Genomic DNA, 5997 nt, shown 5'->3' with positions numbered 1-5997 from the left:
GGAGAACAAGTGTGGAGGGGAGTGTGGAGGGGACAAGTGTGGAGGGGAGAACAAGTGTGGAGGGGAGATCAAGTGTGGAGGGGAGAACAAGTGTGGAGGGGAGAACAAGTGTGGAGGGGAGAACAAGTGTGGAGGGGAGAACAAGTGTGGAGGGGAGAACAAGTGTGGAGGAGAGAACAAGTGTGGAGGGAGAGAACAAGTGTGGAGGGGAGAACAAGTGTGGAGGGGCGAACAAGAGTGGAGGGGAGAACAAGTGTGGAGGGGAGAACAAGTGTGGAGGGGAGAACAAGTGTGGAGGGGAGAACAAGTGTGGAGGGGAGAACAAGTGTGGAGGGGAGAACAAGTGTGGAGGGAGAACAAGTGTGGAACAAGTGTGGAGGGAGAACAAGTGTGGAGGGGAGAACAAGTGTGGAGGAGAGAACAAGTGTGGAGGAGAGAACAAGTGTGGAGGGGAGAACAAGTGTGGAGGGGGAGAACAAGTGTGGAGGGGAGAACAAGTGTGGAGGGAGAGAACAAGTGTGGAGGGGAACAAGTGTGGAGTGTGGAGGGGACAAGTGTGGAGGGGAGAACAAGTGTGGAGGGGAGAACAAGTGTGGAGGGGAGAACAAGTGTGGAGGGGAACAAGTGTGGAACAAGTGTGGAGGGGAGAACAAGTGTGGAGGGGAGAACAAGTGTGGAGGGGAACAAGTGTGGAGATCAAGTGTGGAGGGGAGAACAAGTGTGGAGGGGAGAGGAGAGAACAAGTGTGGAGGGGAGAACAAGTGTGGAGGGGAGAACAAGTGTGGGGGAGAGAACAAGTGTGGAGGGGAGAACAAGTGTGGAGGGAGAACAAGTGTGGAGGGGAGAACAAGTGTGGAGGGGAGAACAAGTGTGGAGGAGGAGAACAAGTGTGGAGGGGAGAACAAGTGTGGAGGGGAGAACAAGTGTGGAGGGGAGAACAAGTGTGGAGGGGAGTGTGGAACAAGTGTGGAGGGGAGAACAAGTGTGGAGGGGAACAAGCGTGGAGGGGAGAACAAGTGTGGAGGGGAGAACAAGTGTGGAGGGGAGAACAAGTGTGGAGGGGAGAACAAGTGTGGAGGGAGAGAACAAGTGTGGAGGGGAGAACAAGTGTGGAGGGGAGAACAAGTGTGGAGGGGAGAACAAGTGTGGAGGGGAGAACAAGTGTGGAGGGGAGAACAAGTGTGGAGGGGAGAACAAGTGTGGTGGGGAGAACAAGTGTGGAGGGGAGAACAAGTGTGGAGGGGAGAACAAGTGTGGAGGGGAGAACAAGTGTGGAGGGGAGAACAAGTGTGGAGGGGAGAACAAGTGTGGAGGGGAGAACAAGTGTGGAGGAGAGAACAAGTGTGGAGGGGAGAACAAGTGGAGGGGAGAACAAGTGTGGAGGAGAGAACAAGTGTGGAGGGGAGAAAAAGTGTGGAGGAGAGAACAAGTGTGGAGGGGAGAACAAATGTGGAGGGGAGAACAAGTGTGGAGAGAACAAGTGTGGAGGGGAGAACAAGTGTGGAGGGGAGAACAAGTGTGGAGGGGAGAACAAGTGTGGAGGGGAGAACAAGTGTGGAGGGGAGAACAAGTGGGGAGGGGAGAACAAGTGTGGAGGGGAGAACAAGTGTGGAGGGGAGAACAAGTGTGGAGGGGAGAACAAGTGTGGAGGGGAGAACAAGTGTGGAGGGGAGAACAAGTGTGGAGGGGAGAACAAGTGTGGAGGGGAGAACAAGTGTGGAGGGGAGAACAAGTGTGGAGGGGAGAACAAGAACAAGTGTGGAGGGGAGAACAAGTGGAGGGGAGAACAAGTGTGGAGGAGAGAGAACAAGTGTGGAGGGGAGAACAAGTGTGGAGGGGAGAACAAGTGTGGAGGGGAGAACAAGTGTGGAGGGGAGAACAAGTGTGGAGGGGAGAACAAGTGTGGAGGGGAGAGTGTGGAGGGGAGAACAAGTGTGGAGGGGAGAACAAGTGTGGAGGAGAGAACACGTGTGGAGAACAAGTGTGGAGGGGAGAACAAGTGTGGAGGGGAGGAACAAGTGTGGAGGGGAGAACAAGTGTGGAGGGGAGAACAAGTGTGGAGGGGAGAACAAGTGTGGAGGGGAGAACAAGTGGAGGGGAGAACAAGTGTGGAGGGGAGAACAAGTGTGGAGGGGAGAACAAGTGTGGAGGGGAGAACAAGTGTGGAGGAGAGAACAAGTGTGGAGGGGAGAACAAGTGTGGAGGAGAGAACAAGTGTGGAGGAGAGAACAAGTGTGGAGGGGAGAACAAGTGTGGAGGAGAGAACAAGTGTGGAGGGGAGAACAAGTGTGGAGGGGAGAACAAGAACAAGTGTGGAGGAGAGAACAAGTGTGGAGGGGAGAACAAGTGTGGAGGGGAGAACAAGTGTGGAGGGGAGAACAAGTGTGGAGGGGAGAACAAGTGTGGAGGGGAGAACAAGTGTGGAGGGGAGAACAAGTGTGGAGGGGAGAACAAGTGTGGAGGGGAGAACAAGTGTGGAGGGGAGAACAAGTGTGGAGGGGAGAACAAGTGTGGAGGGGAGAACAAGTGTGGAGGGGAGAACAAGTGTGGAGGGGAGAACAAGTGTTGGGGAGAACAAGTGTGGAGGGGAGAACAAGTGTGGAGGGGAGAACAAGCGTGGAGGGGAGAACAAGTGTGGAGGGGAGAACAAGTGTGGAGGGGAGAACAAGTGTGGAGGGGAGAACAAGTGTGGAGGGGAGAACAAGTGTGGAGGTGAGAACAAGTGTGGAGGGGAGAACAAGTGTGGAGGGGAGAACAAGTGTGGAGGGGAGAACAAGTGTGGAGGGGAGAACAAGTGTGGAGGAGACAAATTGTGGAGGGGAGAACAAGTGTGGAGGGGAGAACAAGTGTGGAGGGGAGAACAAGTGTGGAGGGGAGAACAAGTGTGGAGGGGAGAACAAGTGTGGAGGAGAGAACAAGTGTGGAGGAGAGAACAAGTGTGGAGGGGAGAACAAGTGTGGAGGGGAGAGAACAAGTGTGGAGGGGAGAACAAGTGTGGAAGAACAAGTGTGGAGGGGAGAACAAGTGTGGAGGGGAGAACAAGTGTGGAGGAGAGAACAAGTGTGGAGGAGAGAACAAGTGTGGAGGAGAGAGAACAAGTGTGGAGGGGAGAACAAGTGTGGAGGGGAGAACAAGTGTGGAGGGGAGAACAAGTGTGGAGGGGAGAACAAGTGTGGAGGGGAGAACAAGTGTGGAGGAGAGAACAAGTGTGGAGGGAGAGAACAAGTGTGGAGGGGAGAACAAGTGTGGAGGGAGAACAAGTGTGGAGGGGAGAACAAGTGTTGAGGAGAGAACAAGTGTGGAGGGGAGAACAAGTGTGGAGGGGAGAACAAGTGTGGAGGGGAGAACAAGTGTGGAGGGGAGAACAAGTGTGGAGGGGAGAACAAGTGTGGAGGGGAGAACAAGTGTGGAGGGGAGAACAAGTGTGGAGGGGAGAGAACAAGTGTGGAGGGGAGAGAACAAGTGTGGAGGGGAGAACAAGTGTGGAGGGAGAACAAGTGTGGAGGACAAGTGTGGAGGAGAGAACAAGTGTGGGGGAGAGAACCTGTGTGGAGGAGAGAACAAGTGTGGAGGAGAGAACAAGTGTGGAGGGGAGAGAACAAGTGTGGAGGGGAGAACAAGTGTGGAGGGGAGAGAAGAACAAGTGTGGAGGGGAGAACAAGTGTGGAGGAGAGAACAAGTGTGGAGGGGAGAACAAGTGTGGAGGAGAGAACAAGTGTGGAGGGGAGAACAAGTGTGGAGGAGAGAACAAGTGTGGAGGGGAGAACAAGTGTGGAGGAGAGAACAAGTGTGGAGGGGAGAACAAGTGTGGAGGGGAGAACAAGTGTGGAGGGGAGAACAAGTGTGGAGGGGAGAACAAGTGTGGAGGGGAGAACAAGTGTGGAGGGGAGAACAAGTGTGGAGGAGAGAACAAGTGTGGAGGGGAGAACAAGTGTGGAGGAGAGAACAAGTGTGGAGGGGAGAACAAGTGTGGAGGAGAGAACAAGTGTGGAGGAGAGAACAAGTGTGGAGGAGAGAACAAGTGTGGAGGGGAGAACAAGTGTGGAGGAGAGAACAAGTGTGGAGGGGAGAACAAGTGTGGAGGAGAGAACAAGTGTGGAGGGGAGAACAAGTGTGGAGGAGAGAACAAGTGTGGAGGGGAGAACAAGTGTGGAGGGGAGAACAAGTGTGGAGGGGAGAACAAGTGTGGAGGAGAGAACAAGTGTGGAGGAGAGAACAAGTGTGGAGGGGAGAACAAGTGTGGAGGAGAGAACAAGTGTGGAGGGGAGAACAAGTGTGGAGGAGAGAACAAGTGTGGAGGGGAGAACAAGTGTGGAGGAGAGAACAAGTGTGGAGGAGAGAACAAGTGTGGAGGAGAGAACAAGTGTGGAGGGGAGAACAAGTGTGGAGGAGAGAACAAGTGTGGAGGGGAGAACAAGTGTGGAGGGGAGAACAAGTGTGGAGGGGAGAACAAGTGTGGAGGAGAGAACAAGTGTGGAGGGGAGAACAAGTGTGGAGGGAAGAACAAGTGTGGAGGGGAGAACAAGTGTGGAGGGGAGAACAAGTGTGGAGGGGAGAACAAGTGTGGAGGAGAGAACAAGTGTGGAGGGGAGAACAAGTGTGGAGGGGAGAACAAGTGTGGAGGAGAGAACAAGTGTGGAGGGGAGAACAAGTGTGGAGGAGAGAACAAGTGTGGAGGGGAGAACAAGTGTGGAGGAGAGAACAAGTGTGGAGGAGAGAACAAGTGTGGAGGAGAGAACAAGTGTGGAGGGGAGAACAAGTGTGGAGGAGAGAAGTGTGGAGGGGAGAACAAGTGTGGAGGAGAGAACAAGTGTGGAGGGGAGAACAAGTGTGGAGGAGAGAACAAGTGTGGAGGGGAGAACAAGTGTGGAGGAGAGAACAAGTGTGGAGGGGAGAACAAGTGTGGAGGGGAGAACAAGTGTGGAGGGGAGAACAAGTGTGGAGGAGAGAACAAGTGTGGAGGGGAGAACAAGTGTGGAGGGGAGAACAAGTGTGGAGGGGAGAACAAGTGTGGAGGGGAGAACAAGTGTGGAGGGGAGAACAAGTGTGGAGGTGAGAACAAGTGTGGAGGGGAGAACAAGTGTGGAGGAGAGAACAAGTGTGGAGGGGAGAACAAGTGTGGAGGAGAGAACAAGTGTGGAGGGGAGAACAAGTGTGGAGGAGAGAACAAGTGTGGAGGGGAGAACAAGTGTGGAGGAGAGAACAAGTGTGGAGGAGAGAACAAGTGTGGAGGAGAGAACAAGTGTGGAGGGGAGAACAAGTGGAGGGGTCAGCTCACTGACAGTGATAAGGAAATGTGTAGAATTTTTAACACATACTTCCTCTCAGTTTTTACACAGGAGGATACCAGCGATATTCCAGTAATGATAAATTATGTAGAACAGGACGATAATAAACTGTGCACTATTAGGGTCACAAGTGACATGGTCCTTAGGCAAATAGATAAATTAAAACCTAACAAATCCCCAGGCCCTGATGAACTGTATGCAAGGGTTCTAAAGGAATGTAAAGAGGAGCTTAGCACACCTTTGGCTAATCTTTTCAACATATCACTACAAACTGGCATGGTGCCAGATAAGTGGAAAATGGCAAATGTGATACCTATTTTCAAAACAGGTGACAGGTCCTTAGCTTCGAACTATAGACCAATAAGCCTAACCTCCATAGTGGGAAAATTTATGGAATCAATAATTGCCGAGGCAGTTCGTAGCCACCTTGAAAAGCATAAATTAATCAACGAATCTCAGCATGGTTTTACAAAGGGGCGTTCCTGCCTTACGAATTTATTAACTTTTTTCACTAAGGTATTTGAGGAGGTAGATCATGGTAATGAATATGATATTGTGTATATGGACTTCAGTAAGGCTTTTGACAGGGTCCCACATCAGAGACTATTGAGGAAAATTAAAGCACATGGAATAGGAGGAGAAATTTTTTCCTGGATAGAGGCAAGGTTGACAAATAGGCAGCAGAGAGTTTGCATAAATGGGGAGAAAT

The sequence above is a fragment of the Cherax quadricarinatus genome, chromosome 85 (assembly GCF_038502225.1).
Source record: "Cherax quadricarinatus isolate ZL_2023a chromosome 85, ASM3850222v1, whole genome shotgun sequence".
NCBI lineage: Eukaryota > Metazoa > Arthropoda > Malacostraca > Decapoda > Parastacidae > Cherax > Cherax quadricarinatus.
Note: the sequence above shows the minus strand (reverse complement) of the source record.